Consider the following 20,621-nt stretch of genomic DNA (forward strand, 5'->3'; position numbering starts at 1 on the left):
GTTCTTGTGTGTGACTGTCTTCTGTTCTGTTTTACTGGTTTGGTTACTGTTTATTTCACTCAGATACACAGATTAATAATCAACATCTGAAAGATAAAGTAAATCATAAGTTTGCATTGTATACACGAGTTTCCTTCTACATAGTTGCGTATGTACGCGGGTTTTACTAACTGAAGTAGCATATATCCTCTGATTTTTAAAAGGGAATATTTGGCTTGATAATACTAATTCACCCCCCCTCTTAGTATTATTTCCAATAATGTGTGCTCAAAATACATCTATGGCTCGTAGGCCTCAAAAATGTGGAATGCTAGACCTATGCGCTAAACATCATGATGCTCATGGTAGCATGTAACTGCTCGGACTACACGAGTTAGCAATTGACAGATCCGATTGGATACCCCCACTGTATGCCTCTGATACTGGCATGGGGCATCACTCATCTGGGCATACTCTGGATCCCATGGATCAATCCCTTGATATTCTGTGTGATCTCCTCCTCATTTTTGCTTCCCTCCTGATAAGGAGCAACCTCGAACTGCCAATCAATGGGCCTGGAAATCGAGGACATCCCGGCAGGGTGTTCTGGTCCAACATCTGCATTCATAAAATCAAAATGTCATGAACACATATATCTCAAAAACAATAAAAAAACATCACAAATTTAAATTCTTTGTGTTTACCTCCATCATCATAATCCTCCCCCTCTGGGAGCGCCATTTTTGGATCACCAGAGAAATTGGTACCACTGTAAGGCCAATCCTCCACTATAATCATTTGTCATCATAGCCATGAGGAAAAGGCAGGCTTATAGGACATATGTTGACCCCCTGTAATCTTGGGCATCAACGCACTCCAACAGAACATTTGTGGGTCTCGTGGCAATGGGGGTTCCACCTCAGCCAGTTGGTAGTGGAACAACAGAACCTGCTCCAAGAAGAAGGTCACTAGCACAGACCCATAGCAAAATTGGTTCAGGTTTCCCACCTTAGCTTTTGATAGTTGGCGCTTCATGTTGACTTTCATAGCTTCTGCCTAGTTGAAAATAGTGGGTGTCGTAGAGTTGATATCATATTGAAACATCAACTTGTTGGTATCATGCTGCTATTGGGCCCCAACCACTTTGTTGATGCTTAGCAGTAACATTCTCAGCACAAGATATCAAATAGTCATAATCTTGAACTTGCCACCTTTTGATATGAGTGCTTCTGGGCAATTTTCTACAAGTAGCACGATCATACTTGCCCCAATCATCCTTGACCCATATAGATTGACTAGTTCCCCTCTCTGGGACAGTCCTGTGATGAAAGAAATGTCTGAAGTTTCCAACTCGAGCTCTTGGTCACTAATCAGGAAAATTTCCCGATTCACGTCCCAGAGACTGATCAGATACCGTAGAAATTTGGGTTGAGCCCGTAGACCTGGTGTAAGGAATAATTTTAGGAGCCCACAGTTCCTCAAAGCATCCAAGCAATTTGGGTTAGCCATTGCTTGAGTGTCAATATCCTCATGCTCGTGTTCCTTCCAATCCACCAATTTTCGCAATCTTTTCCTTACAAAAACCATATAATCAAGTCAATAAACATCTTTGGCTAGAGAGATATGGATTCAAATGGACGAATTGAGACAAAACATGAAAAATAATTGTTCATGGAATCAACGCAACTGTTTTAAAAATAGTAGTGCCGACGGCGCGCTTGACAGTCTTCATAGCCCTCGATCAGCACGATTCTGTGCCCGAAAATCGCGTCGAATGAGGGCAATTTTTTTTGACAAAACCTCCTCATGAAATCCAACAAATGGTTAAAAACAAGTGAAACAAGTATGAAAATGGAGCTTAAGGTCTTGGCTCTTACCTGCGACTGACGGCTTGACGAATGGCCTCCCGGATCTCCCGCAATCTGCGCCACGAAAATTAGGGCACAAGTGGGTAAAAAGCTCTTCACACAAAGGTAAATGGTAAATGGTAAAAAATAATTACTTTTTCCTCCTTCTATTCATTTTTTCATGAGATATTAGGGTTTTAAAGTATTTTTGACCTATTTTGCCTCAGAAGCTAGATAATGCATTTACCTTTTTGTGCAGCAATAGGTGATGGATTATCAATGATGGTACTGGACTCACGTTTCAACTCTTTTCTCAACTCGTAAAACTCAAATGAAAAGATCACCAAGTATTTTTCCCTTTTTGACTCGTAAAAGAGAATAAAAATGGGGGGTCCGCTTTCAAGCTCTTTTTCGACTCTTTAAACATGAAAAGATTGCCAAGCTCTTGTCATTTTAAACTTGTTAAAGGCTGTGAAATGTAATTCACCCAGTATACATTTACCCCTTTTTTGGGCTGGGATGAACTATTTACGAAAAAGGTACTCCTTGACTGAAATGGTCAAGCGGTTCTCTCAAGTATCATTTTCTATCTTTTTGGGCTCGAGAGACAAAAATGTACGAAAAGGGCCCATGTGGAGTTTTCTTTTCTGTGTCTATTTCAAACTCTCTAAACATGAAAAATATATTGAGTTACACCTTTGTTGGACTCGTTAAAAAAAATGACATTGTATTCGTCACCATGATAAACGTGAGCTTCTCCTTCCTAGGGCTCATTAAAAATTACTAGGTCGGATTCATCCGAAGGATGAACCTACAGTGCTAGCACATGTTATCCCCTTCAATATTTCAATCAAACATAATTGGGGTACCTGCCAGAAATGGTGGGGGTAACTTGGAACTTCTATCAGTTGTGTCGGCAGCTCACTCTTGAACATGGCACTTTCTGCTTCGTGTTGGGATGGGATATCCTCCTTTTCATCGTTGACTTTCCTGGGTTGGGCCATTTAGTTTTCCTTCCACTTGATCTCTGCCACGTCATCATGACCACCGATCCTATGGATCCAAAAGCTGCCAAACTCTGGAATCATGTCACTGATATGTTCAAGAGTTAGTCCTTCTACAGTTACACTTACTCTTGATTCTCTGTATCATCTGAAATCGTTTGCATCTCTTTGTCTCGTGTCGATGATGTGGGATACATCATGGACCTCCTTCGACGTAGTTTCTTCTTGTCGACTTTAGCTCATCATCTAGTAAGCTGGCCAAGAGACTTCCTTATAGTACCTTAGAGTTTGCATGCCCTAATGGGAAGTTCTTCGCACTTGACGACAAGCTCACATCATTGGCTTTCGATTGGGTGACTTCACGAGTGTTCGACGTTAGTTCCTTTATTCACATTACGTGAACTATGTTGTTGGTACCTTTAGAGCCATTTTCATTATTGGTGGTTTCTCTTGCGCTTGTTAATGGTTCACACCATTGATTGGAAATCAAGTGATTTTCTAGCATGTTCAACTTCAATACATTCATTCACATGTTAGGATTTGTACTTTGATCGGGTCATTTGGAGCGCAAGACCCTAGGCTTAGATTACACAAGTCCAAGTTGCGAGGCGATGTGACATGATCATGTTGATATGCATGTCTCTTTCAAATGGATGGCTGGGATCATACCATGAGCTATTATATGTGATCCTTCTCATTATTGGATGGTTGCGACCATACCTTGGTTTCGTTATGATCCTTTCTTTTGGATGGTTGTGCCCATGCTTTGGATCCATTCACATGATCATTCTCTGGATGGTTGCATCCATACCACAATTCATGTATCATTATTCATAGTTTTCAGTGATGTATATGTATCTATGCTTGCTTGCAGGTTTTCTGATGATGGACTCTAGTTCCCTGCTTCCACTTATAAAGCATTTCACCCCACTCTGGTTCATCCTTCATGCTTTAGGGGGCATCTATTACACAGCATTTTGTCACTGTCCCTATACTCCCCATCCATGATCCTGGAGGACCTCTACAGTGAACCCGACATACTTTCCCATCATGAAGAAACTCCTAGTATGTCCCTCTTCATGAGCAAAATAATTCCCCTTTGCATCATTTCCCAAGAATATTCCTTTTATCCCAGTTTACAAGACTGATGCTACTGACAAGTTTCTTCCTTGTGCCGATTTACAGAGATTAAAACTAGCCCTAGCCGACTGAGCCCTTTTCTAGTGGCGCTGATCCTCTTTGGCAAGTTTTTTAAATATGGTGTCAAAGCTTCCAACTCTAGAAGCTTTGTAATGGAAGTCTGGTAGATGGTTGGGCTGGATGGAGCTGAGGAAGTCAGTTTGGGCTCCTTTTCCCTATTAGGATGGAACAAGCTCAAGAGATAAGACCTTCTCCCATGATGAGAGGAACTATCTCCCATCCATCCAAGCTATATAAACCTCTCTTTTCCCAAGCTAAACTAGTTTTGGAGTGAGTTTGAATGATCAACAAGTCATCTATAGCTTGTAGCTTTCTAGTCTATGTTTGAGAGAGAATAGTGTGTTTTTGGTTTGGTTTGAAACTAGAGGGAAAGAGGCCTTAAAACTTCTATTGTTGGGGATATCCATCAAGTTCTAGCAGAAGTGTGGGAACTTGGATATGTCAGAGGAGACCAGCAATGTCAAGGGACCGGTTGTAATCCATTTCTGATTTATATAAATGAAACTATTGATTGATTTCTTACATGAAGTGTCATTTTACATCTTTATGGCTTAATGTTCCTTGACCTATTAAGTAGGATGAATACAATATTGTATGTTATCATGTTTGTTGTTGTTGTTGTTTGCTTGTTTCAGGTATTCGAAGGAAGGAAACAAAAGATAGTCGGAGTGAGGAAGTAGGATCATCACCAAGCAGAATAGCATTTTCAGAGGTAGGCCCTCTTAATTGATTCTAGCTTAAGGAGATTTTCCATAGATTGTTTGTTTGTGGCTAGACCCACTCTCTCGGGCACTGAGAATTTACCTGTACCATAGTCCTCCACCAGTGCATGGCACTCATCTTTGATAAAGGACTAGCAACTTTTAAAAAGTTCAATGGTGAAACCATCGGGTCCTAGAGCTTTACCCGAAGGCATAACCATCACCGCTTCCTCCACTTCTTTCATTGAAACCTCTCTGAGGAGCATCTTGTTGTGATCCTGGTTAAGGATGGCGGGGATGTTATTGGTCATTTCTCTGATGGCTTGGGATCTGTCAACAATGGACTCCTCAAGGAGCTTGTTGTAGAAGTTGTTTAGTTACCCTAATATTTCCTCATGGGATTTAACTATTCTTCCATCCTTTGTCATTAGGCTAAGGATCCTATTATTCCTCCTGTGTTAGATCATAGAGTGATGGAAGAAAGAGGAGTTTCTTTCCCCACATTTGAGCCAATGAATCCTAGATTTTCGTTGCAAATTTTTTCATTTTGCTTGGCTCTTTCTTCCCATCTTTTTTGAAGATTGGTTTCCTCCTCCTTTTGATCTATGATACCTTGTTGTATGATTATTTGCTAGAGCTCCTCCATGCTCTATTCCAAATGATTTTTGTCTGTAATGATTGGTGGGCCCCAGTATTGCAACAATAATGCTGCAACTCCTGGAACTCCCTTCTTTAATTTTATCAACCCGGTAGTTCGTAACAAACTTGGAAGTGACGGTGCTGTATGCACAAGTACTAGCTCTTGCCATAGCTGTCACTTGATCAGCTGGCACAAGTCCGCTAGGGGCTTAAGCCAACTTCTATGAGCTCTTAGAAGAAGCTTTTTAACTGATGGATGAAAGCTAACTCAAAGGAAGCTAATCTACTTGCAGAAAGAAACTGAAAGCCAAAAAGAAACGCAAACCCTAGCAAACCCTAATTCTACCAGCTAGTCCTACTGATGCAAGAAGGAAGATGCAAGCTACTGAATGAGATGCCATTGACTTCTAAGAAGATGAAATGCATGTATCTAAGCTATGTCTACAGCAGAATCTGAAAGAACCATCTTTTTGTATTTTTGAATAAGTTGTCACAATTATCATGCATGCAATTTCACTGTTTTTGACTGTGCAGAGGTGGGTTGGCGAGAGGAAATGCTTGGAGGAGGTCAGGAAGGTTCAGAGAGGGCCTAAGGGGTCCCTAACACCCTTCCAGAGAGTTTCACAGAGTTTGGCTATCAAGAAACCTCATTCGTGAGCTTCTACAGGAAGTCTGCAGGGGTTCTACAGGATGTTCAGGATTTTCTACAGGATGTTCAGAAATTTCTACAGGATGTTTAAAAATTGGATTTTGGAGGATGGGTGAGTGAGGGAAGATGCATGAATGGACATGGAGGTAGTATAGGGGTCTGAAGTGGCCCAGGGACTGGTGGATGGAGTGGTGAGAAGGTGTAGATGGCTAAATTGGCTCAAAGAAGGCTGAATCAATGATTGCACAAAAAGGTAGGGTTACGTGGGCAAGAGGACAGGTGTGAGACGAGGAACCTAGCTAGGAGATGGAACAGCTGGCTCTGATGAAGCTTAGGTGGATGAGAGAGTGGTAGAGATGCCCTGCACGGTGTACATTTAACCGAATCAACAAAGTCTTACAAATAATCAAAGTCCTAGCTAATCTAATCTAACTGTCAATAAAACGAATGAAAAACAGCTTTATTTGGAAAGAAAACCATGTACATCAATCATGCAAAGAAACATTTAAGAGATCTAAACCCATAACTAACTTCTGCAAATGAAAACAGTACACTAAGGATTGCATGGTCAAGCAAACTAGTGTTTTTGTTGGGACAACACTGTTTCTTCAATTCCAGCCCCTGATCCAATAAGGATGAGGTGAAACCGAGAGTGTTGTTGACCCTTTTCTTGGGGCTTTTTTCCTGTTATTATCCTACCAATCTATTCTAAACATAAAAAGCTACTTTAACCATCAAAAGCAATCTAAATATCAAAGCAAGATTTAAATCTAAATAGCAGATTTTATTCTAAGAATGCAGCAAAGACACATAAAGATAAACAAAGGAGGTACTGGGTGCTTGATTTGGGCCCAACCCCAAGAGCTACAGCCTCCTAAGAGAGATTTAGAGCTGGTGCAAAGCTGGATTCATCTTCATTGAGCAAAAGAAATGTTACATTCCAAAAACTGTCCACAAGGAGAACTTGAAAATGTGCTGAAAGCAAAGCTAATTTACTGCCTAAAAATCGAACTTCAAAATGACTACAAAATGAATACCAAATGACTAACTACTGGCTAAGAAAAATGACTAACTACTAGCTAACCAAAATGAGGCCCTAAGCCTTCTTATTTATACAAATTGAGGACCCCAATAGTCCTCCTAAACTTTAGGGACTCGGCTGCCCAAAACTTGTAGTTAACAACAGTCCTACTTGACTTGCTTGGCTGCCCTTGTGCTAATTGATTTGGTGGCCCTTGAACTCTGAGCTGATGGTGGAGAATTCGAGGTAAGGGCCCATAAATGAAGGGAACACCTTCCTAAAAATACTCTCCACGAATTTGGCTGCCAAGTGCTCACTTCAACCATTGACTTTGTCTCCAAATTGACCAAAAAGGCTACACAAAGCACACATTAGACTTGTTGGCATAATGAATAACTCAATTCACTCTATTAGCATAAATATAATCAAAACATGCAATAAACTAATGAGAATGGTGGATTAAGTCGAATTAGGAGGTTGAATGAGCCCAAATAATCATCCATTTTTGGGGCTCATCAATGATATTACCAAAGACATCCGTGTTCCATTATTTGATTTTGTTTTTTATGTTCTTTAACTTTTGTTAGAATTGATACATTTGAGTGCCATTCAGAGGTGGAGAGTTGTCCCACCAATTTTTATTGTTGCTTAAGAAATCTAGATTCTCAAGCCAAAAAGCTTCAAATTTAAAGGGATTGTTTTTGCGGGATGTGGAGATGTGAATATTCAGAGCTATCGACCAGTGATTTGATCCTAATTGGGGTATAATTTTGCATTCAATTTCCTCGGAGGTTAGGTAGATGCTCCGAGATAAGGAATCTATCTAGCCTTGTGGCTATATACCTATTCCCTCCTCTTTTGTTGTTCCAAGTATAGGTACCATTCCCCATTTGCATGTCCACTAGATCCATTTTGTCTATGGTTTCTTGGAAAGATTCAGAGTCTATGTCCAGCTTCCTTAGGCCTCCTTTATTTTTTGACAGATTAAGGATCATGTTAAATTCCCCACCTATGTTTTTTAATGGATAGAGTATGTTCTAAAGGGTTCTCATGACATAATATAACATTTAAATCCTTTCTTCCAGCCTTTGGGGTCCATAGATGTTGGTTACACAAATAGTTTCAGTGGTTCCTGTGATTTTGAGAATAATAGTTATAGAGCTTCTAGTTGCCATTGAGGAGGTCAAATTATATTGTGAGCTTCTCCATAGAATTAGTTTCCCTCTGGATGTTCCAGATGTTTCATTGGCTAGTTAGCTATAACTTTTGCAGCTTTCCCTTTCTAGGGCCAACACATTCTCCATAGCGAGCTTAGCCTCTTGGAGGAGCACTATATCTAGTTTTCTATACAATATTCTTTTTTTTAAGAGACTTTTTTCCATGTCTATTTATTCCTATGATGTTCCATGAGATGAAATTCATTGAGAAATGTGAGGAGTTAGGGTGAGAGATCTTACCTTGCCCTCATTGATTAGTCTTTCTCCTAACTCCTGAAGGAGTTGGCTTATCGTTTTCTTTCCTTATTTTTGGCTTGGACCTCTAGAGTTGTACTAATCCACTGTGATGTTTGATAGAGTCCCTTTCTAGGCATTATCTTCTGAATGTTCCCTTGTCATGGCTTGTTTTAGTTATTCTTGCAACAGGTATGCCCCTTCTATTTTTTGGATATATTCCTTAGGTATATAAACTAGGGAATTTTTGTCCCATGCCTCTATTATTGAGTTGAGATATACTCCTTCGAGAGCTTCTATCATGACATGGTCCTCTACTGAGTTTTCTCTGGGCTCTAGATCCATTTCTGTTAGGTCCATATACTACTAGTGTAGCCCCTTATTGTTATTAGTGAAACCCCCATATTGTATTGTTGTGCCCATGTATTCCCCATATTGTTATTATTGGGCCCCATAGAAGCCCACTATTGTTATTGTTGTTCCCTTACAATATTGTTGTTATGTAGGATCTAATTATATTGTGACCCCTTAGACTCCTATATATAGAAAGGAGGTCTTATCATTTGTATCATCCAAGAATTTTTCATTTGTGTAATGTAAAAAGAGGTTTCCCCCTCGAAGAGGCTTATTTTGAAGTCGGTGATCTATCTCTTCTTCTATTTTGTGACCTGGTTTCATAACATTTGGTATGAGAGCTTTGGATTCTAGGGTTTCGTTGCTTCAAACAGGTCATCGTGAAAGTTTTGCTATAACTTTGTTTCTACAATGATTCAGAAGCTGAAATTAGAACCCATTTGAGCCAAAATCATGATGAATCTCATAACTAAATTTCAGATATTGTGTCACCATAGTTTCAGAGATATGAGCTGAGGAAGTTAGGGTTTTGGTAGGCTCCTGAATTCCATCTCAAATATGTGACCTTGGGAAACTCGTCATAACTTTCGCTCCGAGCATCAGATTTGAATTTCATAAAACGTGACGGAAATAGGACGGACTGTAGTGTGTTGGGTATCATTTTCAGGGCCGAAGGTTGAAATAGTGACACGTGGTACTTCGTACAAGTTTTCTCTATTGAACAAGTATATAATCCGACCATCATGGGAGATTTGGCATAACTCTTTTTGGGAGAATCCAATATTGATCCAACTTATCGAGTTAGAAATAAGATTCATAGGACTACCACATGATGAAATTTGAGACCTTAGAGATCCCAATTTACAGAGATACAATAGATTGAATATCAAGATACTACAAAGTGAAAAAAAAGGTGTGTACTTTTTTAAAAATTGCATAACTTTTGTTCGAAAAATCAGTTTGAAGAAATTTAAAGGGAACAGTGAAGCATATGTATCATTGTTTGATTTCAAAAGGACTCGAAGAAAGAAAATAGAAACACCTAGTAAGCAATGTGATAGTTCTACCATGACACATGAAGAAGAGGAAGAAATGCAACATGATATATCAAAATTATGAGACCAAGTACAAAAAAAATTGCTCTCACAAAAAGTAATAGAAACTACCGAAGCTGTGATCAATAATAACAATGAAATAGAATCAAAACTGAATGGAAACATGGAATATTTGAAGAAATATGTCAAAGTTTTGAAGGAAGTTAGGACAAAATCACTACAAGAAAGGCTTCCTAATGGCGAAAGGGTAGTAGAGGAAACTCATGATGAGAACAAAAGAAATGTTAATCATGATTTCATAGAACCTAACGTTGGACTGAAGACCCACCATATTCCAAAGACCAATATGAGGACGTTTGATGGCAGGATCCTATAACATGGATACTACAGATGAAGCAATATTTTGATCTCCATAATGTGCAAAACACACAAAAGGTATGTATTGCAACTTTATATTTAGAACCCAATTAGTTTGTATGGTATCAATGCCTTTGCTCTTGTAAAAAAATTGTCACTTGGTCCATTTTTATGGAGGAAATGATAGCACATTATGAGGATACAAAGAGAAACACCTTCTTTAGCCAATTGATAAATCTCAAACAAAAGGGTTCAATGGCAGAGCACATTGAAGACTTCCAAAAATTGAATATAAGGGTGAATGATATTCCATACAAGCATAGGATTGATGTCTTCATAGGGACTTTAAAGGATAACATCCAACATGAGGTTCATCTTTGGGAAGCTGATTCATTGGAGAAGGCATTCAAGTTGGCAATAAAAATTGAAAGAAAAATTATGGCAATAAGGAAGCCGACCACTCATAACTATAAACATGGAAGTGTTGTTGCTGCTAGCCTCCCACAACCTACAAGGTTGATATCACAACAATTGGAAGAAAAAAGAGAAAAAGAGATTTGTTACATTTGTGATAGAAAATACACTAAAGGTCATAAGTGTGCTAAGAATAAATTATTTTAGATAGATTGTGAAGAGAAGGAAGAAAATGATCAAGAAATGTCAGAAGTAGAAGATATACACCAGGAAACAACCCCAAAGAAAGAAGAAATGAATCCAACCATATCTTGTAATGCATTGGCAAGAATTACCACTCCTTAAACTCTCATGATAGAAGGACATATAAAGAAGAAAAAGGTTCAAGAAGCGAAATATCACATCGAGCATTAAAAACAAGTTCTCCAACTTTTAACGGATAACCTAACTTTGGTGTAGAATCAAATGAAACAACAGACAGATCAACATTGCAGTGAAAGAAGTTTTGATGTAGGCGATTGGGTATTTTTATAGCTACAACCATACAAAAAAAGGTCCCTCAAGCCAGCTAAGAAGAATAATAAATTATCACCAAAGTACTATGGTCCTTACAAGGTGTTGCAAAAGATCGGTACTATGACATACAAATTGGAGCTTCTTGCATCTTCCCAAGTGCACCCAGTTTTCCATGTTTCATGCTTAAGTAAGGTTATAGGTGACAAGATCCAAGTTCAAACAATATTATCAAGACTTGATGAGGAAGGAAAAATCAAATTGGAACTTGAAGCAATCACGGAAACAAGAACCAGGCAGCTATGAAATCGATCAATTTTAGAGTATCTCATCAAGTGGAAAAACTTACCTGCTGAAGATTTCACATGGGAGGATGATAATTTTATATAGAAACATCCAGAACTACTCAAACATGGAGGACAACACTTTTTGAAGGAGAGAGGCATGTTAGGTCCCTATACTAGTAGTGTAGCCCCTTATTATTATTAGTGCAACCCCCTTATTGTATTGTTATGCACATGTATTCCCCAGATTTTTATTATTAGGCCCCATAGAAGCCCACTATTGTTATTGTTGTGCCCTTACAATATTATTTTTATGTAGGATCTAATTATATTATGAGCCCTTAGATTCCTATATATAGAAAGGATGTCTTATCATTTGTATCTTCCAAGAATTGTTCATTTGTGTAATGTAAAGGAGGATTCCCCCTCGAAGAGGCTTATTTTTAAGTCGTTGATCAATCTCATCTTCTATTTTGGGAGCTAGTTTCATAACAATTTATATGTCTTCTGATGTCTCACTATTCTCATTGTGGCTCTACCTAGTAATGTCCCCTCGATTTTGCTTTTGTAGTATTAGAATTTGGTTTAGCATTTTGCTTTCCTCTTGGACATGATCTTCTAAAGTTGGTTCTTCCTATGCCTCTTGTAGGGCTTCAAACTTATTTTTTTTGGATGAATGTTGTTGGCCATATTTTCCTTGAGTTTTCTTGTTGTTCCTATTTTTGGGTGCTCCCTTGGTGAAGCCTTGTTCATACACCTTTGTGTTTTTGTCTTAGTTTGTTGAGATATATTTTGTGGAAAATTTCTAAAGAGATGCCCGTGCTCATGAAATTTTCTACGTCTGAAAGGTATGTGATCACAACCTATGTTTTAGAGCTATACCTCTTCATTGAAGACCACTTCGATGGCCTTTGGTAGCACTCCTTAAACATCCATGTAGACACATATTCTTGCGTATGAGACATAGTAACCATTCCAGGTACCCTCCGACATTTTGATGTATTCTCCTAACTCTCCTCCTATTCCTTTCAGCACTAAGGGAAACCAATAATCTGTGGCAAGTGAGTAGAATCTTACCTATACAGGGACCCTCGTAAAATATTCCTTTTTAGGGGTGAATTTTTCTTTCCAATACCTCATGCACAACCGTACCAAGTTGAAGAAATATGGGCCTCCTTCAAAAATACGGTCATGGTCCTCCAGGAGATCAAAGATAAATGTGAAGAAACCCTTAGATCCTAGCTGCAATCTTATTTCTCCTTCTAGGTGCCACTTGGTCTAAATCCACAATTTTAGGGATTTTTCCATATGCCACATACCCATGAATCTAAAGATTATAGTCTGCTCCTGGGTCTTGAATCTCTAGAACTGGTATTTTTTTCACGTTGGGTTTATAGTTGTTATTAGTCTGAGTTTGAGGCCAACATCTTTCTTCATCACATGGTTAGCTTGAGCCTCCTGCATCATTGGGTTATGAGGTAGATGGCATGCTTGAATCTTTCTCTATATCTTTGTTTCCCATGCAGGTGGTGCTTGATTTCATGGTGGAGTTGAAGCCATTGTAGGTCTTTAGCTTGTTGAAGAATGAATCTTTAGGTTCCCTACCTTTACCCGAGACTGAGTCCCAAAAGGAAGGGGGCTCAAAGCCCCCCCCGGCTCTAGCATGGCAGAGCAGAGCAACGTGAGTCACCCTAGCTTGGAGGTCTCAGAGCTACCAGTTGAGAAACAACATTCCTCTTTAACACTGGTCACACATATTTTCCAACAAAGAATGACATTAAAAAGCCCAATCAATTAAAAGAAAGACATTAATTTCTTTTTCACCCTCATTTAAATATCATGTATTATGTGAATTTTTTGTTGTGGTGAATGTAAGGTGGATGGTAGGGATTTAACTCCATGGAATATTATAGAATATTCATAGTAGTATACATAAATCAATGGTATAGATTTATCTTGAAGTAGTCTTGATTTTTTCATCATTTTAATTAAATTGACCAATTAAAAATAATGTCATATAAAAAAGTGTCATATGGAGTGAGTTATGGTTTTTTGGGCTTGTGGTATTGATAAGTCATGGTATTGTAGCAAAGCCTATTTACAGATTAAGGATCTCCATAGTAAATGTTTGCTAAATCTTCATGATTAAGGATCTTGTTCCATATTTTTCTAAACGTATATGTTTAACTTATATATTATTTTTTTTTGTAAAAATAATAATGATAATTTAAAAGAACATTATAATTTAATTATTTTTTATGATTTTTTTTAAATTTTATCAATGTGAGATGTATTTGAAGTGTTTTGATGCTTATTATGTATTGGCGTCATGTTTACGACCCACTTAATTTATATGGCTATCCTATTATTACTTTAAAAAGATCAAACATATTCAACCATGTTCATTCCTAATGCCAAACTAGCCTATGATTCATGTTCATTCCTAATGCCAAACTAGCCTATGATTTTCTGCAATTATATATAGTCACTATTTACATAATTTCAAATATTTTATAAATTATGCTAAACCATTCTTGAAATTTTTTTAAGTAGCTTGGTCAAACTCATTAATTATAATGTATTTTTAAGAGGAATAATATATTTTAGCTTTAAATTTGATGAGTTGGACTTATGAAGACGTTATAAACAATAAAACAAGTTTGAAACCACTTTTAAATAAGAATTTTGAAGGATTATAACATTTCAAGCAATAATAATATGAAACCACAGATTTTGCAGAAATTCATAATATTCTGACATGGAAGAAAAATTCATAGTGTATTTACTTTTTTCTGTTTTCCTGTCTAATTTGCCTAGATTCCAGTAGGGATTTGTTGGAATCACGAGTTTGAGTTTTGAACCCTTTACATCATATTTTAGGGTTCCGAATCCATTTATGCATTCAAAGACAAATCAAGATTTGACCAAAAGAAAAAAAAAATCTTCCTTATTCAAGCCAAAAACTCCAAAACTTCTAATAATTAGGGAATGTTGAAGAATACAAAATTATGAAAAACAGTTTAAAGCCATATAGGCACAAACCCAAATTTGTGTTTAGATTTAATTGTGAATGTATCACAAGCATTATAGCCTTGGTAACAAATCATTTGATATTTGATATTTGATATTTGATCTTGTCTCGCTATATTTTGGGAGATATGATCCGAGGAAGTTAGGGTTATTTCAGGCTCCAGAATTGTATCTCAAATAGGTGACCTAGGGAAAATTGTCATAATTGTCTCTCTAGGAACCAGATTAACATTTCATCAAACTTGACAGAAAGGGGATGGATTGTACTTTTTTGGGTATTGTTTTCAGGACCGAACGTCGAAACAATGACATGTGGCACGTTGTACAAGTTAACTCTATCGAAACAGTCTATAATCAGGTCATTGTGGGAGATTGGGCATAATGTTTTCTTGTGGAATCCAATCTCAATTAGACTACTGGGGTTAGAAAGAGGACTCAGAGGGCTACCACAGGCCAAAATTGTAGAACTTTGAGATCCAAAATTACAAAGTTACAGTCATTTAAATATTTAGCTCTTAAAAGCAAGAAAAATGATGACTCGAATAAAAAAAATAGAAATACCTAGTAAGCAAAATTGGATGGATGATTTGAAGAATGAGTTTGAAGCTAAGATAAATAGTTTCATCTATGCCATGGAAGCTAATATCAATGGTATAAAATCAGAATTGAAAGACAACATGGAAGATTTGAAGAAATACAAGGTTGGTTTGAAGGAAGGTTGGACAAAGTTGCTACAAGAAAGGCTTCCTAATGACAAAAAGGTAGTAAAGGAAACTCATAATGGGAAAAAACAAATGTTAATAATGATTTAATAGACTCTAACATTGGATTGAATACCTGCCATATTCCAAAGAGAGATATGAGGAATTTTGATGGCAAGGATCCGGTATCTTGGATACTACAGATGGAGCAATATTTTAATCTACATGAAGTGAAACCCTTAAAAAAGGTACGTAATTCATCTTTATATTTAGAACCCAATCAGTTTGTATGGTATAAATGGCTTTGTTCTCGTAAAACACCTGTCACCTGGTCAATTTTTACAGAGGAAATGATAGCACGTTATGAAGATATAAAGAGAAACACTTTCTTTAGCCAAATGATAAATCTCAAACAAAAGGGTTCAATGGTAGAGCACATTGAGGACTTCAAAAATTGAATATAAGGATAAATAATATTCTAGAGGATCATAGGATTGATGTATTCATAGGGAATTTAAAGGATAACATCCAACATGAGGTCCACCTTTGGGAACCTGATTCATTAGAAAAGGCATTCAGGGTGGCTAGAAAAGTGGAAATAAAAATTATGGCAACAAGGAAATCTACCACTCACAACTATAAAGATGGAAGTGTTTTTGATCCTAGCCTTCTACAACCTACAAGGTTGACACCACAACAGTTGGAGGAAAAGAAACAAAAAGTGCTTTATTATAGTTGTGATAGCAAATGCACTAAAGGTCATAAACGTGCCAAGAATAAATTATTTTACATATATTGTGAAGAGGAGGAATAAAAGGATCAAGAAATGTCAAAAGAAGAGGATATACACTAGGAACTAATCCCAGAGAAAGAAGAAATGAATCTGACCATATCTTGTAATGCATTGGCATTTTATGGATATCATCCACCATTCATTAGATCATCTTTAAGAGAAAATTCTAATGTTCAAGTAGTGGAATATCACACCGAGCATCAACAACAAGTTCAACTCTTAAAGGATAACCTCACTTTAGTGTAGAATCGAATGAAACAACATGAAAATCAACATAACAACAAAAGAAGTTTTGGTGTAGGTGACTGGGTATTTTTACGGCTACAACTATACAAACAAATGTCCCTCAAGCAAGCTAACAAGGATAGTAAATTATCACCAAAGTGCTATGGTCCTTACAAGGTGTTGTAAAAGATTGGTACTATGGCATACAAATTGGAGCTTCCTGCATCTTCCCGAGTGCACCCAGTTTTCCATGTTTTAGGCTTAAAGAAGGTTATAGGGGAGAAGCTCCAATTTCAAACAATATAGCTAGAAATTGACGAGGAAGGAAAAATCATATTGGAGCCTGAAGCAGTCACGGAAATAAGAACCCAACAGCTATGAAATCAATCAATTTCATAGTATCTCATCTAGTGCAAGAACTTAACCGCTGAAGATTTTGCATGGGAAGATGAGAAGTTTATACAAAAGCATCCAGAACTACTCAAGCATTGAGGACAACACTTTTTGGAGGATAGGGGCATGTTAGGTCCCTATACTACTAGTGTATCCCCTTATTGTTATTAGTGCAACCCCCTTATTGTATTGTTGTGCCCATGTGGTCCGCATATTGTTATTATTGTGCCCCATAGAAGCCCACTATTGTTATTTTTGTGCCCTTACAATATTATTGTTATGTAGGCTTTGACTATATTGTGACCCCTAATAATCCTATATATAGAAAGAAGGTCTTCTCATTTGTAACATCGAAGAATTGTTCATTTGTGTAATGTAAAGGAGGTTTCCCCCTCGAAGAGGCTGATTTGAATGTCGTTGATCTACCTTTTCTTCTATTTTGTGCACTGGTTGCATAACACACATGGTGTGACTAAGATTTTTCTAATAAATCCAAAGATATGGAGGATACAAGTTAATGTCTTAGTATCCTAGGTGGACATTTTTCTAATAAGTCCAAAGATCTAATATGGATGAGTCTATGCTTATATTGAAATCTCATGTTAAAGTTTTAGTCTTGTGGGTGTTGTATAATGCAATACTTTTCTATAATTTTACTTGAAAATGTAGATATCTACACACGCACACACTTTTAAGTCACCCATCAAATTGAAGGTTTGAAAAAATAGGTAATCGTGAGCAATGTGCAAATTTTAAAAACTCAATATTTGATGGTTAAATAAGGAAAATACAAGTAAACACCCATCAAATTTAACTCCCAACTCTTACTCTGAAAACATTTATAATATAAAATTGAGATTTTCCAACAAATTTATCTTAGGGAATATCTATTTGAGATTTTTTAATATCTTAATATTAAAAAATATCTATTAATATAATTTTTCAATAATATAGTAGATATACCTATATAGTTTTTTAATATCTACTGAGAAATATTTCAAAGCAAGAGCCCAACCTATGTAACCTGTAAGCTCCGTAGATTTCAAATGCCATAACTGAACATATAGAACATATTCATTGGCCCTATAAATTTAAAATGTCAATAATTATATATAAATATACATATATGTATATTTAAGAGAAAAAAAAAAAATCACATGTTTACAGAAGTTAATAAAATATTCAAATAAAATAGATGTGTGGTCGAATTTGATGTCTAAATTATGGATATTAATATTTTTAGAGTTAATGTATTGGGGAGTATATACCAAACTTTGGATTTATGCAAGTACAAAATCCAAGAATTAGCATATACTGCCTAAGTATATCAATGGAACTATACCTCCATAAACATTGGTTACCATGAATTATGGGTTCCAAGCAAACTTAACCATAAAATACTACCAGCAATCCAATTTACCGATCAAAAAACAACTCTAAAATAGGTAAAAATTTTAACCTTAAGCTTATAAACGTCTCATTACTTGACAGGTGACTTGCTTTTAATTCAGCGATCCTTCACATATATATAAATATAAGATGACAAGGTGATAGGGAAAAGCTCACACTTTTAATGTTAATAGTTACAAGTCCTTCGAATAAAACAACTTTATATCTATCCTTTTATCATTATTTTATATTATAATATAACTTTATTTATTTATTGAGCCGAGAGGTTCATTCTACAGCCCATTATGATGTGTAATATTGTTCGTCTTGTCAGTCCAAATAAAAAATTAAAAAAATTAAAAAATAAATTAAAAATAAATAAATAACTATACAAAATATTTAAATAATGTCGTTTCATAATAAAATTTTCACGTGAAGAAATTGGATCCCTCTCGGATCATGTTAGATCTATATTTTTATATTAAATTTAATCCAAACTTTATTTCGAAAACCCTTTTTATTTTGATCAATCAAAGTGATTCTAGCATTGACCAATTTCATTCGCACATATGTAAATATAAACATAACTAGCAATTGCATTGAGAGGTGTAAAGGAATGCCGAAAGGAGGATTCGTGGAATCTGGAAGTTCATAACATACATCATAAATGGATGAATTGTGTGTCCGAGGACTGGGGTTTTTGAATTTGTCTACCTAGATTGCATTCTTGAATGCAGTCATTATTTCCAATGCTGAATCCCTAGGCCGAATGAAGTTTGTATGTGCATGCATCCTCACATTCCTACTAATAAAAGGGTTCGATGTGGAGTGTTGAGTCCCACAAAACCTTGTAGATGTCAAGCATTCTAAATATCCTTTGGCTTGATTTTTTTCTCATGGCCATGGAGTCCCCAACAACCGAAAGCTTTATTGTAGGCCCCTTCACGACCTTGGCAAAATAGGAATCTCGAACATTAGTAAGCCCTTAAAAAATATCGTCACAAAGCCATTTCTTGCAGGTGACTAAAATCCTCACCGCAATTCTCACAGAGCATATCCTCGTGACAATTTAGATTTGTGATGAGAGGAGCACTATGAACCAATCACTCGTGATAAAAAAAGGATTTTTACCAGGATTTGTATCATGAAAGAGAAAAATGAATGTGATGATAGAAGAAAAGTTGAGATATGTGACGATAGTTACAGTATCCACCCACTAATCAAGCTCGATACAAATAATGATACTAAATGACTATGTGTTTCATTGGAAAATTCTCACCCACAAGATTACAGGACCCACAACATATACGTGATCTACAAATAGGCAGCAAAAGATGCACGCAAATCTCACCCAATTTTAATAATATAGTTTTGAAGCAAAGGAGAACCCAGTACAGAGGCTTTTCCTTCAACACAAGAAAAGGGGTGTTTTTTGCAGCACAAGGAAAGATCTCCTACAATACAATGGCCATGGAGCACATGATGATTCCTGGAGAAGTGATCCTTCAAGAGGTATATTTTCTCAACGTTATTGATTACTCTGCAATCCTAGTCGATGAGGGATCTAAGTTGACAGGAAATAAAGTATCCCCTCTTTGTCTCTTTTCATATGTTGCAGCAACCACCCAGATTCAGGAAAAGAGAACAAAAAGGTTTTAGGGCATCTGACTAGATTGTCAAGTGTGTTGCTTCTATCAATTCCTGCAATTCCTACAGCAGGAAAGTTGGAAGGGGCAGAGTCAGTCTTACAAGCAGTGGGGGTGTTGGTAGCAATAGTTACTGTGCATGAGTGTGGGCACTTTCTTGCAGCCTATCTACAGAATATCCATGTAAATAAATTCACCATTGGCTTCAGGCCAACTCTATTGAAATTTAATTTAAGAAATGTAAAATGCTCATTGAGAGCCATTCCGCTAGGAGGATATGTGGGGTTTCTGGATAGTGAGAAGGATAACAATATAGCTACAAACGATAAGGATTTACTGAAAAACATGCCAGTTATAGACCGTGTTATTGTCACAAGTGCAGGTGTGGTGGCCAACATAGTGTTTGCTTACACCATCCTTTTCGTGCAGGTTTTGACTATTGGAGTGGTTGAAAATGAGCCCTTCCTGGGAATCATGGTTCCTCAAATATTTTCCCACTCTACAACTACTCATGACGACATGGATTTTGGTGATGTGGTGATGGGAGTCAACAGTCGTTTGGTTAGTGTGAATGAGGTAGAGGTCGTCAGTGAGTTCCACATATACTTCTTACAATACAAGCCAGAGATAAAGACGAGATATATCTTGAGGAACAAGAAATGTTGATAAAAGGTTTCCACGTGTTGATTTTTAATAGGAGAGAACGAAGAAAATGGAGCAAGGAGATAGGCTAGGTTGAAAAGTATTTGTCGAGTCAACTCCATAGAAGAAAATGCCTTTTGACATTAAAATGTTGAAGAATCGAGAAGCCTACAAGAACTCATAGGTCCTTTTTCTCTGGAAGCATTGTTGAGATATGTCAAAGTAATAAACAAATCAAATCAAACATGTGGTCGAGAAGGAAAGATTCTGATTTCTATGTGGATATGATTGGAATGCATTTTCTTAACGATAGAGAAAAATCCACAATCCAAAT

General features: G+C 36.9%; 1 pseudogene; it reads left to right on the forward strand.

Annotated features, from left to right (window-relative positions):
- Nucleotides 1–884: 884 nt before the first annotated feature.
- LOC149211873 (membrane metalloprotease ARASP, chloroplastic pseudogene) lies at nt 885–20,311 on the forward strand (annotated as a pseudogene).
- Nucleotides 20,312–20,621: the final 310 nt, after the last annotated feature.

Source organism: Pinus tabuliformis, chromosome 1_1 (genome assembly GCF_031772625.1).
Source record: "Pinus tabuliformis cultivar Carrire ecotype Pingquan chromosome 1_1, CPIR1, whole genome shotgun sequence".
Classification (NCBI taxonomy): domain Eukaryota; kingdom Viridiplantae; phylum Streptophyta; class Pinopsida; order Pinales; family Pinaceae; genus Pinus; species Pinus tabuliformis.